The sequence below is a fragment of the Bos indicus x Bos taurus genome, chromosome 26, assembly GCF_003369695.1.
Source record: "Bos indicus x Bos taurus breed Angus x Brahman F1 hybrid chromosome 26, Bos_hybrid_MaternalHap_v2.0, whole genome shotgun sequence".
Classification (NCBI taxonomy): domain Eukaryota; kingdom Metazoa; phylum Chordata; class Mammalia; order Artiodactyla; family Bovidae; genus Bos; species Bos indicus x Bos taurus.
Window position 1 is genome coordinate 50,954,888 of NC_040101.1, and position 22,463 is coordinate 50,977,350.

The 22,463-nt window shown below is 38.2% G+C and overlaps 1 pseudogene; it reads left to right on the top strand.

Moving 5' to 3' along the window:
- Nucleotides 1-14,291: 14,291 nt before the first annotated feature.
- On the top strand, nucleotides 14,292-21,216 carry LOC113884416 (annotated as a pseudogene).
- Nucleotides 21,217-22,463: the final 1,247 nt, after the last annotated feature.

The window sequence follows — 22,463 nt, forward strand, 5'->3', positions numbered from 1 at the left end:
ACTTTGGAGAGCTCTGACTTGTTTGTGGAGTCATTGTGAAGAACAACTGACTGAAGACTACAATCAAAGTTTCTTTCTTTTTTTCTTTAAATCAAGACAGGAGACTTTTTCCCCCTAATTTAAAGAAGGTTGTCTTCCAAAACTGGGAAAACTTATTTTGAGAAAGTTGCACAATTTTGGTTACCACAAAGTCCAAGCAGCAACTGACCAAGCTACACTCCTTTGTTTTTAGAAAGCTCCTAAATTCTTTCAGAAGGAGATAGAGCCTCTTCCTAAGCATTTAATTATCAGGATCCATCATTTCCTCTTGAGGGAAAATACCTTTCTTTGGTTATCCTTATACCTTCTATGTTGAAAGCAGACTCTAAACATCTTGGTAATAATCCTTACATGCTGGTTTTTAAGCTGAAGTTTTAGAAAGTCAACAGCTGAGACATTCTGGAGTTTGCCTTCCTTTTTCTGTTGCTTAAGAAGTCTGAATTAGAGGTGAGGTCCTAAGTGTATTATGAGGCATTTGAGCTGAGTTTCATGTATAAATGAACCAAAATGAACCTAAACTAAAAATAACAGCTTAGTTTCTTCCAACAGCTAGAATTTGTTGACATAACTAGATATATAGATGTTTCCTGATTTAGCACTTGTTGAATGTACTGCCATGCCTTCTATGAGTGATTTAGCCTGAATGACTTTCAAGATCATGGAGTCATTAATTCCATATTTTCTTCTTTTCTTACAACACCAATTTCACTTATTTCAAATCTATATCCTGGACTTAAAAGAAGAAGAGACGATCTGAAAACATGCTTGAAGCCAGAATTTCCAGCCTGATCTCCTCACACCTGATCTCCTGATCCCCTCTACACATTGGAAAGGTGTAGACCTTTCCAAGAACCAGTTCCTGGAATATTTCTCTAGTGCTTAGGATTTCTAAACACACCTTGACAGGTTGTAAATCTCCAGTAACAAAAAGTGGGCCTCCATCAATATCTAGGTCTTTGGGAGTAGACGTTTGTTTTTACATGGTGTGAGAAGTGCTGGTTATTCCACCATTGGCCCTGAGGAGAAGAGAACATTCATTAGCTGCAAGATTTCTCTCCTGAAATATCTTTCATTATCAGAGTTTTCTAAAACTAAAGAAAATCAACCCTGAATATTCACTGGAAGGACTGAGGCTGAAGCCAAAGCTCCAATATTGTCCACCTGAGGCAAAGAACCAGCTCACTGGAAAAGACCCTGATGCTGAGAAAGATTCAGGGCAGGAGGAAAAGGGGATGACAGAGGATGAGATGGTTGGATGGCATCACCGATTCAATGGACTTGAGTCTGAGCAAACTTTATGAACCAGTGAAGGACAGGGAAGCCTGATATGCTGTGTTGAGTTCAGTCACTCAGTCGTGTCTGACTCTCTGCATCCCCAGAGACTGCAGCACACTTGGCTTCCCTGTCCATCACCAACTCCTGGAGTTTACCCAAACTCATGTCCATTGAGTCGGTAATGCCATCCAAGCATCTCATCATCTGTTGTTCCCTTCTCTTCCTGTCCTCAGTCTTTCCTAGCATCAGGGTCTTTTCAAATGGGTCAGCTCTTCTTATCAGGTGGCCAAAGTACTGGAGTTCCAGCTTCAACATCAGTCCTCCCAATGAACACTCAGGACTGATCTCCTTTAGGGTGGACTGTTTTGATCTTCTTGCAGTCCAAGGGACTCTTAAGAGTCTTCTCCAACACCACAGCTCAAAAGCATCAATTCTTTGGTGCTCAACTCTCGCATCCATACATGACTCCTGGAAAAAACCATAGCATTGACTAGATGGACCTTTGTTAACAAAGTAATGTCTCTGTTTTTTAATACGCTGTCTAGGTGGGTCATAACTTTCCTTCCAAGAATTAAGCATCTTTTAATTTCATGGCTGCAGTGCTGTGTTCATGGGGTCACAATGAATTGGACGTGACTAACGTCTGAATAGTAACCATCAGAGTTTTCTGCCTACATCTCCAAAGTTTAATTAAGATATGGATTCCTGGAACATGCCAACCCCATTCCTGGGTCACAGAATGATTCATTGGATAGAGGCTCTAAAAGCCTACAAGCAAATAATTATCTTATCCAGGAACACAAATTCCAGGCTAAAACAACTCATGATAATGAAGAAGAATAAAAGCCATTGAAATGAAATGTTTTTCCATCTTTCTTTTTATTGTCCTCCTTTAAAAAAATATGAAATAGGTAGGGCAGATAGTATACTTATTTTATAAATAAAAAAACTTCAGCTCTAAAACTATTTAGTTCTGGGGGGGATGGCCCCAGGGTTCCTACTTCAATTAATATTTTAAAGAGTCATAGATCTGAAGTCATCTCCTATGGGGGCTTGCCTCTGATCATCATATATTCAAGATTCGATGATCTCATTAAATATAAATGAGAATAAAAGTATTTTAGCTGATGCTGAGTTCATATCATCTCTGATTAAGTTGTTTAGGATTTTCCCTTTTTTTTGTGAAAATCTGAAGGTTTTAACAGAGAAAAAGATTTGGAAGCACATCAACTTTGTTGCATCCACTGGATGTATAAATGCTTCTGTGTGCTTTGGGGAAATTATCTACCTTTTGATGTTCAATTTCATCTTCAGTAAATATAGTGTAATATAATGACATTTGCCTCCATGGGTTGTTTGAGGAGACATGAGATCCTGTATGTAGAATGCTGGCATATTGAGATATTCAATTTATCTTCCCTTCCCCTATCACGTTAATCATTTATAGAAGAACAAACAATAGTCATAGTTTTTATTGCATATTTGACATCTCTCAAAAATTGATTAATAGATATTTTAGATCTGCAGTGCTCAATAGAGTAGCCATTATGTATGTGTGGCCACTGAGCACTTACTATGTGACCAGTCAAATGGAGGCGGGCTATATAAATATATAATACATACTATATTCAAAGCCTCAGAACAAGAAAAAAAAAGAAATTTAAAACATATTAATAATTTTTATATTTCTTTCATGTTAAAATGAAAATATTTTGAGTATATACAGGAGTAGCAAAGTTGGAAGAAGGTAATTGCTGTGACCAGTGTGTTCTCTTGGCAAAATTCTGTTGACCTTTGCCCTGCTTCATTCTGTACTCCAATGCCAAATTTGCCTGTTACCCCAGGTGTTTCTTGACTTCCTACTTTTGCATTCCACTCCCCTATAATAAAAAGGGCATCTTTTTTTTTTTTTTTGGTGTTAGTTTTGAAGGTCTTGTAGGTCTTCATAGAACCATTCAACTTCCGCTTCTTTGGCCTTAGTGTTTGGGGCATAGACTTGGTTTACCATGATACTGAATGGTTTGCCTTGGAAACAAACAGAGGTCATTCTTTCATTTTTGAGAATGCATCCAAGTACTGCATTTCAGACTCTTTCATTGATTATAAAGGCTACTCCATTTCTTCTAAGGGATTTTTTGCCCACAGTAGTAGATATAATGGTCATCTGAATTAAATTTGCCCATTCTGGTCCATTTTAGTTCACTGATTCCTAAAATGTCGATGTTCACTCTTGTCATCTCCTGTTTGATCAATTCCAATTCGCCTTGATTCATGGACCTAACATTCCAGGTTCTTATGCAGTACCAGTTTTTATAGCATCAGACTTTACTTCCACCACCTGTCACATCCATAGCTCGATGTTGTTTTCACTTTGGCTCAAACTCTTCATTCTTGCTGAAGTTATTTCTCCACTCTTCTCCAGTATTATATCAGGTACCTACCAACCTGGGAAATCATCTTTCAGTTCTCAAAGCAAGAATACTGGTGTACAAAATGAAGCAGGGCAAAGGCTAGCAGAGTTAGTTAGACTTGGATTACTGTGATACTGAATGGTTTGCCTTGGAAACAAACAGAGATCATTCTGTCATTTGGTTTCTCAGCAAATCCTAGAACATCATAGAAAAGTTGAGATCCAGTTTAAGTCCTAATCCGCTTTATACAGTTTGACTTTTTCATTTTCTTGGGGCTCACAGATAGCTATGTGCTCATAGCAATGGCTTATGACTGCTACATGGCCAACTAAAAACCCTTGTTATATGGCAGCAAAATGTCCCGAGGTGTCTGCCTTTGTCACTGCTACATCTTATATTTATGGCTTTGCAAATGGTCTTGCACAGACCATCCTGATGGCCACTCCTTCTGTGGACCCAATGAATTAAACCACTTTTACGGTGCAGACTCACTGCTCTTAGTCCTGGCCTGCTCAGATACTTATGTCAATGAAACTGCCATGTTTGTGGTGGCTGGTTCCAACCTCATGTTTGCTCTCACCATCATCCTCATCTCCTACGTTGTCATCTTTACAGCCATTCTGCAAGATCGTTCTCCAGAAGGGAGGTGCAAGTCCTTCTCCACTTGTGGGTCTCATCTGACAGTTGTCACTATGTTTTAATGGGACACTGTTCTTTGATGTATCTGAGGCTGCCTTCTGAGGCATCTGTAGAACAGACCAAAATTGCAGCTGTTTTTTATATCTTTCTGAGTCCTATGCTAAACCTTTTGATCTACAGCCTTCAGAACAAAGATGTTAAAAGAGCAATAAGGAGAGTGATTCAAGAGAAAATTTTTGTCAAATTATGTACACATTTGGCCAGAGGTATGTAATATATTTAAGAGAGAATTTTAAATTAACGAGTCACTTTTTGTCATTGACTTATTTTTTTCCTTTTGCAATTCACTTATGAAATGTGGAAGAATCTGTCAGATCATTAGCTTGTGTCATTTCAGTGTATTTAAAATGAATACCATCCCTCTGGGTCATCCCAGTGCACCAGCCCCAAGTAAAATTAAACAAACAAACAAAAAACTACTCAATAAATAAATAAATAAATAAAATAAAATGAATACCATATGGAAATTCAATGACAAGACCAAACAGCATTGTTATTTTTGTAATATTAGTAAAGGACAGATAATTCTGTGCACAGTATTCATAAAGGTAGAAAGTTATAAAAGACAGAATTACCAATGATGCTAAGACAATGTCAATTTGTTTGATTTGAGGGGTTTAAAATTTTCCAAATTATTTTCCAAAACTTGTCAATCGTATAAGGAGGAATGTTTTTTGCTTAGATGGTTGGTTTTTACCTTTGTTCACGTTACATATCCAAGAAGCTTTTTGGGTATCTTAAATTATTACTCTAAGAACTATATTTAGTTATTAGTACTGGTCAAACAGAATCCTCATTGATTAAATGTTTGACAGAAACGCCAAATTTCCTTTAGATTTTTAAAAATATTTCTTTTTTTTTTTTTTTTTTTACCAATATACCTCTGGCATTAACTTATATTGGCTTTCACTTTTTTTTTTTTTTTTAGTATGCACTGTTAACAGCTCACAGACAAAAATAGTGAATAATATAAAGAGCGCTTTTTGAAGCATACTTTATCATCATGAAGTTTTCACACAATGACACTTTGTTTCAAATTTGCACAAATATCCATGTCACGGACCTGACTGCACACCTTTGGCATCTCCCCCTGGGACGTACAGGTTGGGGAAGATCACAGTGCTAGAAAACTCCTCAGAAGAGAGGAGAGTTGAACAGAACTTGGTTGTGTTAGGTCAATCGAGTTGATTTTTTTTTTAAACTGATTTATAACTGATTTGCAATTTTAAGTTTCAGGTATACAACATTTGAGAGTCACTCAGTCATGTCCGACTCTTTGTGATCCCATGAACTGTAGCCTGCCAGGCTCCTCTGTCCATGGGGATTCTCCAGGCAAGAATACTCAAGTGGGTTGACATGCCCCTCTCTAGGGGATCTTTCAGACTCAGGGATTGAACCCAGGTCTCCTGCATTGCGGGCAGATTATTTGGTGTCTGAGCCACCAGGAAAGTTGGGTGTTCAGCATAGTGATTTACAATTTTTAGAACTGTTAAAGAGGCTTCTCCAGTGGCTCAGTGATAAAGGATCTGCTTGCAGTGTTGGCGACTCAGAAAATACAGGTTTCAGAACTGGGTTGAGAAGATCCACTGGCAGAGGAAATGTTTAAAAAGCAGTAAGAAGAGCGATTCAAAATAAATTATTTGCCAAATAGCATAGACATTTTGGTCACAGGTATGTAACATATCCATATTCTCTGATCAATCAGTGAGCACTTTAAATTAACAAATCATTTTGGCTATTGACTATTCTTTTCCTTTTGTAAATCACCTATGAGACTTAGAAGAATGTTATCAAATTGTTAATTTTGACTCAGCATATTAAAATAATACCACACATATATTAAGACACGAGACCAAACAGCACTGTCATTGTTCTATAAACTTAGCAAAAGACGGATTATTCTATCTACATTACCTATAGTCACCAAACATGTGAACTTGTTTGTTGGATTGTTTCTTTTGTATTTTCCATTCAAATTATATAGGAATGAAGATTTTTAGGAATCTCAGGTTATTACCCCAAGATGTATCTTTAGGTATTAGTACTGGTCCAATAGAATCCTCATTCATAAGATTGTTGATGTAAATCCTAAATATACTAGAGAATATTTTTATTATTTCTTTTAAGTGTTTTAAGCTATTTATATCCCTATCAGAAAACTAGTTTTGAGGTTTCATTTTTTTTTGTTGTTGTTATTATGAATGATTTCCAGTACACATCCAAAATATAAACCAACATAAAGGCTACCAGTGCCAGGATAACTAGCAATTAATATAATACACAATGCCACATTCTTCATTTTTTAAATTTTTATTTCATCTTGGAGCATAGTTGATTAACAATATTGTGTTAGTTTCAGGTGTACAGCAAAGCAACTTTGGACTGCAAGGAGATCCAACCAGTCCATTCTGAAGGAGATCAGCCCTGGGATTTATTTGGAAGGAATGATGCTAAAGCTGAAACTCCAATATTTCGTTCACTTCATGTGAAGAGTTGACTCATTGGAAAAGACTCTGATGCTGGGAGGGATTGGGTGCAGCAGGAGAAGGGGACAACAGAGGATGAGATGGCTGGATGGCATCACTGACTCGATGGATGTGAGTCTGAGTGAACTCCGGGAGTTGGTGATGGACAGGGAGGCCTGGCATGCTGCGATTCATGGGGTTGCAAAGAGTAGGACACGACTGAGCGACTGAACTGAACAGCAAAGTGACTTAGTCATACATATACATGTATCTATATTTTTCAAATTGTTTTCCCATTTAAATTAATATAGAATATTGAACAGCCTTCCCTGTGCTATAACAGCAGATCCTTTTATTTCATTGTTTTAGCAACTCAGATCCTGCATCTCTGCATATCATAGACATTTGGCATCTCCTCCTGATGCATATCTGGGGGAGATTATGACACTGAAACATGCTTAGAAGAGATGGGAACTGAGCAGACCAGGGTCCCATCAAGTCTGTCTAGTGAATTTTCTTTTATCAGATCTTCAGTGTCCTTACAGATGTTTGAATTTTCATACATGAAAATGGAGAGAGATGATGTGGATTTGCCTATTTTCTTTTGTAGTTTTTAAAACTCTTGAGACTATATTATTAGGTCTTATCAAGTACTAAACTAGTATTCTTCCTTTTATCATTTATACTTTCTATCCCTTCTATGATGTATAAAGTCTACAAGTGTGATTTGTCTGATATTCACATATACTTGGATGCTTTTTGTTTGTTTTTAGTTGGTTATGTCTAGTATGCTTATTTTGACATTTTTACTTTCAGGCTTGAAGTCCTTTTGATCACTATTTCTTATTTTATTGTGGATATTTACACTTTTGAATATTTCTGACAACTTTGTGCTTTTCATAAACTTCTTTATGCTTTTTCTCCTCTTTAACTACTGTGAATTAAATCATATTTTGCAACTTTCCCTCCTTTTTAATCCTTGTTTGATTATGATGCATTCTATTTTCTATTATTAATAAGTTCCCTTAAATTGTGTATGCATACTTGTCTTAACTTAGTCTTCATTAATCAGTATATCTACTTTGCTATTAAATAATAAAAGGAACATACAACATTTTAATTATGAATTTATCCTGTTTCTAACTTGTAAACTTTCATTTGCAGGTATAGAAAAAAATCATTAATATTAAATTATTTATTAATGAACTTTAAATATCTATAAGTGAAAGAGAAGAGTGAAAAAGTTGGCTTAAAGCTCAACTTTCAGAAATCTAAGATCATGGCATCTGGTCCCATCACTTCATGGGAAGTAGATGGGGAAACAGTGGTTGACTTTATTTTGGGGGACTCCAAAATCATTGCAGATGGTGATTGCAGCCATAAAATTAAAAGACTCTTACTCCTTGGAAGAAAAGTTATGACCAACCTAGATAGCATATTCAAAAGCAGAGATATTACTTTGCCAACAAAGGTCCGTCTAGTCAAGGCTATGGTTTTCCCAGTGGTCATGTATGGATGTGAGAGTTGGACTGTGAAGAAAGCTGAGTGCCAAAGAATTGATGCTTTTGAACTGTGGTGTTGGAGAAGACTCTTGAGAGTCCCTTGGACTGCAAGGATATCCAACCAGTTCATCCTAAAGGAGACCAGTCCTGGGTGTTCATTGGAAGGACTGATGCTGAGGCTGAAACTCTAATACTTCATTCACCTCATGTGAAGAGTTGGCTCATTGGAAAAGACCCTGATGCTGGGAGGGATTGGGGGCAGGAGGAGAAGGGGACAACAGAGGATGAGATAGCTGGATGGCATCACTGACTCGATGGACATGAGTTTGGGTTAACTCCGGGAGTTGCTGATGGACAGGGAGGCCTGGTGTGCTGTTACTCGTGGGGTCGCAAAGAGTTGGACATGACTGAGCGACTGAACTGAACTGAACTGATATTGTATATTATTACAGTTATAATTATTTTAACTGGTGATTCAATGTTTGTGTTCCTTTAACTTTTGTGACATTTATCAATTTTTTTCTGACTATTATATGGCACCCACTCTTCATTTCTGGTTTAGTTTTCTCCTGTGTGACATATATCCTTCATCAGTTCTTTGAAAGTCTGTCTCTATATCCACTTATCTGAGAATATCACTTGTCCATTCTCAAAGGGGAATTTATTTGTGTATGAATGTATAAAGACAGATACTTGCTTTCAGTATTTAAAATATCTTATATTCTGGCTTCTTTTTGTTTGGCTATGCAGATGGATGTATTACCAGATTATTTGTTATTTCTCTGTGGATAAGATACTATCTTTTTCAATTTCTAATATTGAGTTTCAGTGTTTGTTGGGATTTAGTTATATTTATGTTTTTGTATTTTCAGTGCATCTTCACTGATTTCTTAAAGTCATATACTCTTAAGATATATATTCTTTTTTTGTGTGTCTTTTTAAAAATTATTATTATTATATATTTTTTACTTTACAATATTGTATTGGTTTTGCCATACATCAACATGCATCCACCACGGGTGTACATATGTTCCCCACCCTGAACACCCCTCCCACTTCCCTTCCCATACCATCCCTCTGGGTCATCCCAGTGCACCAGCTCCAAGCTTCCTGTATCCTGAATCGAACCGGGACTGGCGGTTCGTTTCTTATAAGCATATATTCTTACAGTATCATATAACTTTAATTCATAGAAATTTTAAAGTTGCATATTTAATATTATCATTGTAACTGACTCATGATCATATTATTCCCAGTATTCTCAGTGTCATGAGGACCAGGTCTAAGATCCTTGTCTAGCTTTGCTCAGTAATTTAAAGTCAGATTATTAATCACAAAACCTAGAATAGAGATATTCTGAATAAATATCACGTGAGTTAATAAACTATCACTACGTCCTTTGCATTATAGTTCTTTGAGTAGTGAAAAGATCTACTCTCTTTCACTTTTCAACATAATTTTTATTCAATCTAAATTATTTAGAATCTTACTGTACAGTTTCCATTCCTCATGGCTTCTACCATGAAACAGAAATATTTGAAGGAAAAAAACTATCTTTATGTTTTTCTTACACTTTTTGCATTGACCACACAGTGGCAAACAGAAGATTTTCTCTGAATATTTGACAACTATGTGGATGGTATGAATGAACAGATTAATTGATAAGTGAATGCCTTTATAACCAGATAATGTGCAGCATTGTGTGAACATGCCACATTTCTATTCTAAGCAACACGATATCATTGACTAATAATCTGTTGGATCCCAGCCTCACAGTTTATTAACTGTGGGTTCCAGGGAAAGTTAATTAACCTCTATTTGTTTCCCTGGAGAAGGGAATGGCAAACCACTTCAGTATTCTTGCCTTGAGAACCCCATGAACAGTATGAAAAAGCAAAATGATAGGACACTGAAAGAGGAACTCCCCAGGTCGGTAGGTACCAAATATGCTACTGGAGATCAGTGGAGAAATAACTCCAGAAAGAATGAAAGGATGGAGCCAAAGCAAAAACGATACCCAGTTGTGGATGTGACTGGTGATAGAAGCAAGGTCCGATGCTGTAAAGAGCAATATTGCATAGGAACCTGGAATGTCAGGTCCATGAATCAAGGCAAATTGGAAGTGGTCAAACAAGAGATGGCAAGAGTGAATGTCGACATTCTAGGAATCAGTGAACTCAAATGGACTGGAATGGGTGAATTTAACTCAGATGACTATTATATCTACTACTGCAGGCAGGAATCCCTCAGAAGAAATGGAGTAGCCATCATGGTCAACACAAGAGTACAAAATGCAGTATTTGGATGCAATCTCAAGAACGACAGAATGATCTCTATTTGTTTCCAAGGCAAACCATTCAATACCACAGTAAGCCAAGTCTATGCCCCAACCAGTAATGTGGAAGAAGCTGAAGTTGAATGGTTCTATGAAGACCTACAGGACCTTTTAGAACAAACACCACAAAAAGATGTCCTTTTCATTATGGGGGACAGGAATGCAAAAGTAGGAAGTCAAGAAACACCTGGAATAACAGGCAAACTTGGCCTTGGAATACAGAATGAAGCGGGGCAAAAACTAATAGAGTTTTGCCAAGAAAATGCACTGGTCAGAGCAAACACCCTCTTTCAACAACACAAGAGAAGACTCTACACATGGACATCACCAGATGGTCAACACCGAAATCAGATTGATTATATCCTTTGCAGCCAAAGATGGAGAAGCTCTATACAGTCAACAAAAACAAGACCAGGAGTTCACTGTGGCTCAGATAATGTATTCCTTATTACCAAATTCAGACTTCAATTGAAGAAAGTAGGGAAAACCACTAGACCATTCAGGTAGAAATAGATTTAAGGGCCTTGATCTGATAGATACAGTGCATGATGAACTATGGAATGAGGTTCATTACATTGTACAGGAGACAGGGATCAAGACCATCCCCATGGAAAAGAAATGCAAAAAAGCAAAATGGCTGTCTGGGGAGGCCTTACAAATAGCTGTGAAAAGGAGAGAAGTGAAAAGCAAAGGAGAAAAGGAAAGATATAAGCATCTGATGCAGAGTTTCAAAGAATGGCAAGACGAGATAAGAAAGCCTTCCTCAGCTATCAATGGAAAGAAATAGAGGAAAACAACAGAATGGGAAAGACTAGAGATCTCTTCAAGAAAATTAGAGATACCAAGGGAACATTTCATGCAAAGATGGGCTCAATAAAAGACAGAAGTGGTATGGACCTAACAGAAGCAGAAGACATTAAGAAGAGGTGGCAAGAATACACAGAAGAACTGTACAAAAAAAGATCTTCATGACTCAGATAAAAATGATGGTGTGATCACTCATCTAGAGCCAGACATCCTGGAATGTGAAGTCAAGTGGGCCTTAGAAAGCATCACTACGAACAAAGCTAGTGGAGGTGATGGAACTCCAGTTGAGCTATTTCAAATCCTGAAAGATGATGCTGTGAAAGTGCTGCACTCAATATGCCAGCACATTTGGAAAACTCAGCGGTGGCTACAGGACTGGAAAAAGGTCTCAAAGAAAGGCAATCCCAAAGAAAGGCAATGCCAAAGAATGCTCAAACTACCATACAATTGCACTCATCTCACATGCTAGTAAAGTAATGCTCAAAATTCTTCAAGCCAGGCTTCAGCAATACGTGAAACATGAACTTCCAGATGTTCAAGCTGGTTTTAGAAAAGGCAGAGGAACCAGAGATCAAATTGCCAACAACTGCAGGACCATGAAAAAAGCAAGAGAGTTCCAGAAAAACATCTATTTCTGCTTTATTGACTATCCCAAAGCCTTTGACTCTGTGGATCACAATAAACTGTAGAAAATTCTAAGAGATGGGGATACCAGATCACCTGACCTGCCTCTTGAGAAACCTATATGCAGGTCAGGAAGCAACAGATAGAACTGGACATGGAACAACAGACTGGTTCCAAGTAGGAAAAGGAGTATAAGGCTGTATATTGTCACCCTGCTTATTTAACTTATATGCAGAGTACATCATGAAAAATGCTAGAATGGAAGAAGCACAAGCTGAATCAAGATTGCCAGGAGAAATATCAGTAACCTCAGATATGCAGATGACACCACCCTTATGGCAGAAAGTGAAGAGGAACTCAAAAGCCTCTTGATGAAAGTGAAAGAGGAGAGTGAAAAAGTTGACCTAAAGCTCAATATTCAGAAAACTAAGATCATAGCATCTAGTCCCATCACTTCATGGGAAATAGATGGGGAAACAGTGGAAACAGTGTCAGACTTTATATTTTCGGGGGCTCCAAAATCACTGCAGATGGTGACTGCAGCCATGAAATTAAAAGACGCTTACTCCTTGGAAGGAAAGTTATGACCAACCTAGATAGCATATTGAAAAGCAAAGACATTACTTTGCCCACAAAGCTCCGTCTAGTCAAGGCTATGGTTTTTCCGGTGGTAATGTATGGATGTGAGAGTTGGAATGTGAGGAAAGCTGAGAACTGAGAAATGATGCTTTTGAACTGTGGTGCTGGAGAAGACTCTTGAGAGTCCCTTGGACTGCAAGGAGATCCAACCAGTCCATTCTAAAGGAGATCAGTCCTGAGTGTTCAATGGATGGACTAATGCTAAAGCTGAAGCTCCAGTACTTTGGCCACCTCATGCGAAGAGTTGACTCATTGGAAAAGACCCTGATGCTGAGAGGGATTGGGGGTAGGGGGAGAAGGGGATTGCAGAGGATGAGATGGCTGGATGGCATCACCGACTCGATGGGCATGGGTTTGGGTTAACTCCGGGAGTTGGTGATGGACAGGGAGGCCTGGTGTGCTGTGATTCTGGGGTTGCAAAGAATCGGCCACGATTGAGTGACTGAACTGAACTGAACTGAACTGAATATGTACAAAATATGGATAACTTAATATATCCCCCAATCAGCTCAAAATGTCAAGACATTTAGGCTTAAGTTCAAACAAACAATGAGTCCCATTGCTTTACCATTTCACGGGATTTGATTCCTTGATAATATTGGGGTATGGCAAGAATTCATGTCTTCACTGAACTTAAGATTAAAAAAATAGTGAAACACTTATGTTTGTTCATAGCCTGAATTGTTTTCTATGAAAAATAGTTGAATCTTAAGGAGCTGGTCCTTCTGTGACATTCTGGTATAAACTTCTCAGAGTCTTCACATCAGTGCTGTCCCTTTGAAGTCATTCTCCTTTCACAGGTAGGACTTGGTATTGTTAAAATATATTTTGGATATTAGAAATAGATACTTTAATCAATAAAAATAAAATTGTGGCCTGAAATCTACTCTCATAAATTAGAAAATGCTTTTATAAACAATTATAAAATGAATCAATAAAAAAATCTGAGTTTGCATAAAAAATAACAGCACATATTTATAATAAATACAATGTGAGAAACATTCTTCATTGAAAGTTGTATGAAAATCATTATTATTTTATAAATTAGGCAATGTTCTTTTTTAAAAGTTTTCTTCTCTTTCTCTGCAATGTGGGTAAAAATGTATTAGTGGTACCTAGATCATCAGCTAAGTAATTACTGTTATTGAGTACTTTCTACTATGAAAGTGAAAAAAAAAAGTGAATGTGCTCATCACTCAGTCATGTGCAAATCTTTGCATGGACCAAAGCTCACCAGGCTCCTCTGTCCATGACTTATTGAGGTAAGAATACTGGAGTGGAGAGTGTCTTCCTGAACCAGGGATTGAACCCATGTCACCTGCATTGCAGGCATTTCTTAACCATCTGGGCGACCAGTGAAGTCCACATTCTCCTATGTTGCCCCCTCTAATTGCCAGTAACTTTCACCTGATGCAAGTGATATGCTATGTTTCCCCCACAAAACAGGATGCCATAAGCACACACATCATATGTAAGATACAATTCAGTTTGACAAATGCTAAAATGTGACTCTCAGATTCAGGAGTCATTTCTAAGTACTGGACAAATTGTTTTGGACACTTACCTCAGACAGGTAAGTGTGAGAACTCATTCAATGAAAATTACCACCCTCATTAACATACAGATGAAAAAAATAAGCAGGTTTACATTTTTTTCTATTTTCTCATAGTACAAATGTTTATAAATGTACCTTGGAGTGGTATCATAATGGAAAAAGAAAAATAGATCAAAGACCACATGGCAGAGCTCAGCATGAGGGTGATTGTCCAGAGTACAAAGCTTGTTAGACTCCAGAGCCATCTCTGCCCACTTCTCTCTGAGTTTTCCTTGCCCCATCATGTAGGATGTTGTGCTCTGTTTTTGTGAAGAAACGTCATAACCATGAAGTATTCAAGTAAATGATCCAACATGTTGACTGTTTGCACTATCTCAATTCTTCACAGTAAATATGGAATGGAGATGTTAATTATTTGGGGGTCTTATTGATGATTTAATAAATATAGAGATTAAAGAAACAATCCAGAAAAAAAATAATGTTTGCTTGTTATGACAATAAATATAAGCATCAATTCAGTTCAGTTCAGTCTCTCAGTCATGTCCAACTCTTTGCGAACCCATGAATTGCAGCACGCCAGGCCTCCCTGTCCATCACCAACTCCCGGAGTTCACTAAGACTCACGTCCATCGAGTCAGTGATGCCATCCAGCCATCTCATCCTCTGTAGTCCCCTTTTCCTCCTGCCCCCAATCCCTCCCAGCATCAGAGTCTTTTCCAATGAGTCAACTCTTCGCATGAGGTGGCCAAAGTACTGGAGTTTCAGCTTTAGCATCATTCCTTCCAAAGAACACCCAGGACTGATCTCTTTAGAATGGACTGGTTGGATCTCCTTGCAGTCCAAGGGACTCTCAAGAGTCTTCTCCAACACCACAGTTCAAAAGCATCAATACTTCGGCGCTCAGCTTTCTTCACAGTCCAACTCTCACATCCATACATGACCACAGGAAAAACCATAGCCTTGACTAGACGGACCTTTGTTGGCAAGGTAATGTCTCTGCTTTTGAATATGTTATCTAGGTTGGTCATAACTTTCCTTCCAAGGAGTAAGCATCTTTTAATTTCATGGTTGCAATCACCATCTGCAGTGATTTTTGAACCCCCCAAAATAAAGTCTGACACTCTTTCCACTGTTTCCCCATCTATTTCCCATGAAGTGATGGGACCAGAAGGCATTATCTTCGTTTTCTGAATGTTGAGCTGTAAGCCAACTTTTTCACTCTCCACTTTCACTTTCATCAAGAGGCTTTTTAGTTCCTCTTCACTTTCTGCCATAAGGGTGGTGTCATCTGCATATCTGAGGTTATTGATACTTTGCCCGGCAATCTTGATTCCAGCTTGTGCTTCTTCCAGTCCAGCATTTCTCATGATGTACTCTACATATAAGTTAAATAAGCAGGATGATAATATACAGCCTTGACGTCCTCCTTTTCCTATTTGGAACCAGTCTGTTGTTCCATGTCCAGTTCTAACTGTTGCTTCCTGACCTGCATATAGATTTCTCAAGAGCCAGGTCAGGTGGTCTGGTATCCCCATCTCTTTCAGAATTTCCCACAGTTTATTGTAGCATAGGTGTTTATAAAAGGAAACCAAATGATTGTGATTTCATTGATTTAGATGACTTTGGCATGGGCTTCCCTTGTGGCTCAGCTGGTAAATAATCTGCCTGCAACGTAGGAGACCTGGGTTTGATCCCTTGGTTGGGAAGATCCCCTGGAGAAGGTAAAAGGTACCTACTCGAGAACTCTGGCCAGGAGAATTCCATGGACTGTATAGTTCATTGGGTCACAAACAGTTGGACACGACTGAGTGACTTTCACTTTCACTTTCAATTTACCACCCTGGTCAATAAATTCAAATATCTCAGTAGGATAATGAACTAGTGTAAATGGGTGAGAAAGCAGGCGTGGTTCTTCATTTACAAAGTGTTTTAAACATGATCTGTGTCCATCCCTGTACTGTACCTTTTAATAAGAGTTGTTATAACAATGACCTACCTGGTCATTTCCTGCTACTGAACAAAAATATAGATTCTTCCAGCACTGCCTTTATGGTTTCCTTTATCATTCACAAAAGTTGAAAAGTGAACCTTATGATTTTTCACATAATATCACAATTTTGTAGGTAATATGATTATTATTATCAGTGTGACCATTTACATGTTTTAAAGAACTTGAAACAAATTTTTATCATCTAATTTATTCTTACCCTCTGTAAGAGTTAAAATGAGGGGTAGTTTCAGCAAAATCATTACAGTTTGGGGATGTGTCTGACAATCATTTTAAAATAATTGTCTCCTCCCCCAAGAGAAAACTTTTCATACAATATTTCCCCTAATTAGGCCCTCCTTTATTATTTAATATCAATTATATACATATGTGTGTTTGTATAAAAAGCTACACATATTTTTGTGTAATGTATACTTATTTTTATAGAAAAAAGAACTGACTTACTTTTGTGTCCCATGAACCAAATTATGCCCTCAATAATTGGCTATAATAAACAAAACTAAGGATATCCTGAATGGTATAGGGGTTTTCCCTACTATCTTCAATTTAAGTCTGGATTTGGCAATAAGGAGCTCATGATCTGAGCCACAGTCAGCTCCCGGTCTTGTTTTTGCTGACTGTATAGAGCTTCTCCATCTTTGGCTGCAAAGAATATAATCAATCTGATTTTGGTGTTGACCATGTGGTGATGTCCATGTGTAGAGTCTCCTCTTGTATTGTTGGAAGGGGGTCTTTGCTATGACCAGTGCATTTTCTTGGCAAAACTCTATTAGTCTTTGCCCTGCTTCATTCCGTATTCCAAGGCCAAAGTGAGAAATAGATTTAAGGGCCTTGATCTGATAGATACAGTGCCTGATGAACTATGGAATGAGGTTCGTTACACTGTACAGGAGACAGGGATCAAGACCATCCCCATGGAAAAGAAATGCAAAAAAGCAAAATGGCTGTCTGGGGAGGCCTTACAAATAGCTGTGAAAAGAAGAGAAGCAAAAAGCAAAGGAGAAGAGGAAAGATATAAACATCTGAATGCAGAGTTCCAAAGAATAGCAAGGAGAGATAAGAAAGACATCCTCAGAGATCAATGGAAAGAAATAGAGGAAAACAACAGAATGGGAAAGACTGGAGATCTCTTCAAGAAAATTACAGATACCAAGGGAACATTTCATGCAAAGATGGGCTCGATAAAAGACAGAAGTGGTATGGATCTAACAGAAGCAATATTAATAAGCAATATTAAGAAGAGGTGGCAAGAATACACAGAAGAACTGTACAAAAAAAGATCTTCACAACCCAGATAATTATGATGATGTGATCACTGACCTAGAGCCAGACATCCTGGAATGTGAAGTCAAGTGGGCCTTAGAAAGCATCACTACAAACAAAGCTAGTGGAGGTGATGGAATTCCAGTTGAGCTGTTTCAAATCCTGAAAGATTATTCTGTTGCACTCCTTATGCCAGCAAATGTGGAAAACTCAGCAGTGACCACAGGACTGCAAAAGGTCAGTTTTCATTCCGATCCCAAAGAAAGGCAATGCCAAAGAATGCTCAAACTACTGCACAATTGCACTCATCTCACACACTAGTAAAGTGATGATCAAAATTCTCAAAGCCAGGCTTCAGCAATACATGAATCATGAACTTTCTGATGTTCAAGCTGGTTTTAGAAAAGGCAGAGGAACCAGAGATCAAATTGCCAACATCTGCTGGATCATGGAAAAAGCAATAGAGTTCCAGAAAAACACCTATTTCTGCTTTATTGACTATGCCAAAGCCTTTGACTGTGTGGATCACAATCAACTGTGGAAAATTCTGAAAGAGATGGGAATACCAGACCACCTGACCTGCTTCTTGAGAAACCTATATGCAGGTCAGGAAGCAACAGTTAGAACTGGACATGGAACAACAGACTGGATCCAAATAGGAAAAGGAGGACGTCAAGGCTGTATATTGCCATCCTGCTTATTTAACTTATATGCAGAGTATATCATGAGAAATGCTGGACTAGAAGAAGCACAAGCTGGAATCAAGATTGCCAGGAGACATATCAATAACCTCAGATATGCAGATGACACCACCCTTATGGCAGAAAGTGAAGAGGAACGAAAAAGCCTCTTGATGAATGTGAAAGTGGAGAGTGAAAAAGTTGGCTTACAGCTCAACATTCAGAAAACGAAGATCATGCCTTCTGGTCCCATCACTTCATGGGAAATAGATGGGGAAACAGTGGAAACAGTGTCAGACTTTATTTTTTGGGGCTCCAAAATCACTGCAGATGATGACTGCAGCCGTGAAATCAAAAGACACTTACTCCTTGGAAGGAAAGTTATGACCAACCTGGATAGCATATTGAAAATCAGAGACGTTACTTTGCCAACAAAGGTCGGTCTAGTCAAGCCTTTTCCTGTGGTCATGTATGGATGTGAGAGTTGGACTGTGAAGAAGGCTGAGTGCCAAAGAATTGATGCTTTTGAACTGTGGTGTTGGAGAAGACTCTTGAGAGTCCCTTGGACTGCAAGGAGATCCAATCAGTCCATTCTAAAGGATATCAGCCCTGGGATTTCTTTGGAAAGAATGATGCTAAAGCTGAAACTCCAGTACTTTGGCCACCTCATGTGAAGAGTTGACTCATTGGAAAAGACCCTGATGCTGGGAGCGAATGGGGACAGGAGGAGAAGGGGATGACAGAGGATGAGATGGCTGGATGGCATCAGTGACTTGATGGACATGATTCTGAGTGAACTCCGGGAGTTGGTGATGGACAGGGAGGCCTGGCGTGCTGCGATTCATGGGTTTGCAAAGAGTTGTACATGACTGAGTGACTGAACTGAACTGAAGGATATCCTGAGATGTCTTAAAAGTGAAACAAGTTTTGGTGATGTGAGGGCCACCTTAGGCAGGCAAGAATGGATGAAGTGAACAGGCATCACTTTATGTTGTGATGTGAGGGATTAACTTAAAATGTCCGTGAGGTTAGAGTGGCAGATAGACAGACACTCTTTCTGTAAGTATGTATCTGTTCTACTTCCTTAAGTCCATTCAGCTCAGAAAATGCTTGAGCTTTATTGACTGATTTTGTAGACACTGCACCAAAATTATACTGAAAACAAACATCAAAATTTCAAAGAAAAGCAATGTTTAAGAGGAAATGTCAGTGACCAATTTATGAGAATGAATTGGAGAAAAGATAAAAGATTTTCATATAGGAAAGACTTGTGCAAAAGCATTGGAAAATATAACTAATTTTATGTAAAGGAACTCTACATTAAGTTAACTATTGAAAACATCAAATACATGTTTACTAGGATATTTCTGTGCTTTTTTAAAAGAATTTTTCTATGTGGACAATTTTTAAAGTACTTACTGAATTTCTGATAATATGGCTTCTGTTCTATATATAGAATATGTCAATGAGGCATGTGGGATCTTAGCTTCCTATCTGGAGATCAAACTCTCACCCCTTGCATTGTAGCACCACTGGATTCCCAGAGATGTCTCTTAGGTTACTTTAAAAGAAATTAATTTACTTATTTTAATTGGAGACTAATTACTTTACAATATTGTACTGGTTTTTGCCATACATTGACATGAATCAACCATTTATATGACATGTATTTAGAAGTTTGAGAGAGGTAAGCATCAGATGACACCATGTGAGTAATGGAAAAAAGACAAAGGACCAATTAATTTTTATTTCCTTTCTTTTCAAAATCATTGGAAGCTGAGCAAACACAAAGTTAAAGGAAAACTACACAGACGTGACTGAATTTATCCTCCTGGGACTGACAGATCGAGCTGAGTTGCAGCCTGTCCTTTTTGTGGTCTTCCTAGGTTCGATCCCTGGGTTGGGAAGATACCCTGGAGAAGGAAATGGCAACTCACTCCAGTACTCTTGCCTGGAAAATCCCGTGGACAGAGGAGCCTGATAGTCCATGGGGTCGCAAAGAGTTGGACACGACTGAGCGACTTCACTCACTCACTCACTCACTGGTCATCTATCAGATCACAGTCATCGGCAATGTGAGCATGATTTTGTTAATCAAACTGACTCAAAGTTTCACACTCCAATGTACTTCTTCCTCAACCACCTCTCCTTTGTAGATCTCTGTTGTACCACGAATGTCACTCCTCAGATGCTGGTTAATCTCTCATCTAAGAAAAAAACCATTTCCTTCCTTGGTTGCTTTATACAATTTGACTTTTCCATTTTCTTGGGGCTCACAGATAGCTATAGGCTCAAAGCAATGGCTTATGACTGCTACATGGCCAACTAAAAACCCTTGTTATATGGCAGCAAAATGTCCTGAGGTGTCTGCCTCTCTCTCATTGCTGCTACTTATACTTACAGCTTTGCAAATGGTCTTACCCAGACCATCCTGATGCTCCGCCTCTCCTACTGTGGACACAATGAAATCAACCACTTTTACTGTATGGACCCACCTTTCCTAGTCCTGGCCTGGTCAGATACTTATGTCAATGAAACTGCCACGTTTGTGGTGGCTGGTTCCAACCTCATGTTTGCTCTCACCATCATCCTCATCTCCTACATTGTCATCTTTACAGCCATTCTGCAAGGTCGTTCACCAGAAGGGAGGTGCAAGTCCGTCTCTACTTGTGGGTCTCATCTGACAGTTGTCACTATGTTTTATGGGACACTGTTCTGGATGTATCTGAGGCTGCCTTCTGAGGCATCTGTAGAACAGACCAAAAATTCAGCTGTTTTTTATGTCTTTGTGAGTCCTATGCTAAACCCTTTGATCTACAGCCTTCAGAACAAAGATGTTAAAAGAGCAATAAGGAAAGTGTTTCAAGAGAAATTATTTGTCAAATCAGGTACACATTTAGTCAGAGGTATGTAATATAATTGTATTCTTTGACCAATTAGAGAAAATTTTCAAATAATAAGTCACTTTTTCCAATTGACTTGTCTTTGTCTTTTATAATTCACCTATGAGACTGGAAAGAATGTTTCTAGTCATTAGCTTGTGTTAATTTACTGTATTAAAATGACTACAACCTTGAATGGATAAAGAAATGGCAACCCACTCCAGTATTGTTGCCTGGAGAATCACATGGACAGAGGAGCCTGGCAGGCTACAGTCCATGGGGTCTCAAGAGTTTGACAGGACTTAGTGACTAAACCATCACCACCTACCATGCTGAAATTCATAAAGCATTGCTATTGCTCTGTAAAATTAATATATGTCAGATAATTCTACCCATAGTACTCATAATGGTAGAAATTTATGAAAGACAGATTTACCAAATGACAATTTGTTTGATTTGGAGGGCTTAATAATTTGCAAACTATTTATCAAAACCTGTCAACCATATCAGGAAGAAATGTTTTCCTTTCTTTGATTCTTTTGGTTGGTTTTTCCTTTGTTCACCTTATATATCAGTTAAGATCATTGGGTATCTTAAGTTATTATTCTAAGAAATATATGTAGATATTAGTATTAGTGTAATGGAATCCTCATTCATAAAACTTTTGAGAGAAATCCCAAATTTCCTTTAGGTTTTTTAAAAACTTATTTATTTTGACTTTTGTTTGTTGTTTTACCAATATGCTTTCCACTTTAAAACTGATACTGTGTTTTTACTTTTTTTTTTTTTTTTATTATTATGAACTCCTCACAGTCAGAAGTAGAAAATATTGTAATGAGCACTTGACTATGCATAACTAATCATCAGTAAGCATTCATACAACCACACTTTTCTTTAGGATTTTCACACATCTCCATGTCATGGACCCCACTGCTCACCTTTGGCATCTCCTCCTGAGGTGTGCAAGTTGGGGAATCTTATGGCGCTGGAAAAATCTCAGAAGAGATGGCAGTTGAGCAGAATATGGTTCTATTTGGCCAAGTTAGTTGATTTCTCTGCTTTTTTCAGATCTTCAGTATCCTCACACGTGTTTATTATTTCATACATAAAACATGAGACAGAAGTGTGTGGATTTTTCTCTTTCTTTTCATGATTCTTTAAATATTAAACTGAGAACTGCCTTATGACCCAGCAATCCCACTGCTGGGCATACACACCGAGGAAACCAGAATTGAAAGAGACGCGTGTACCCCAATGTTCATCGCAGCACTGTTCATCA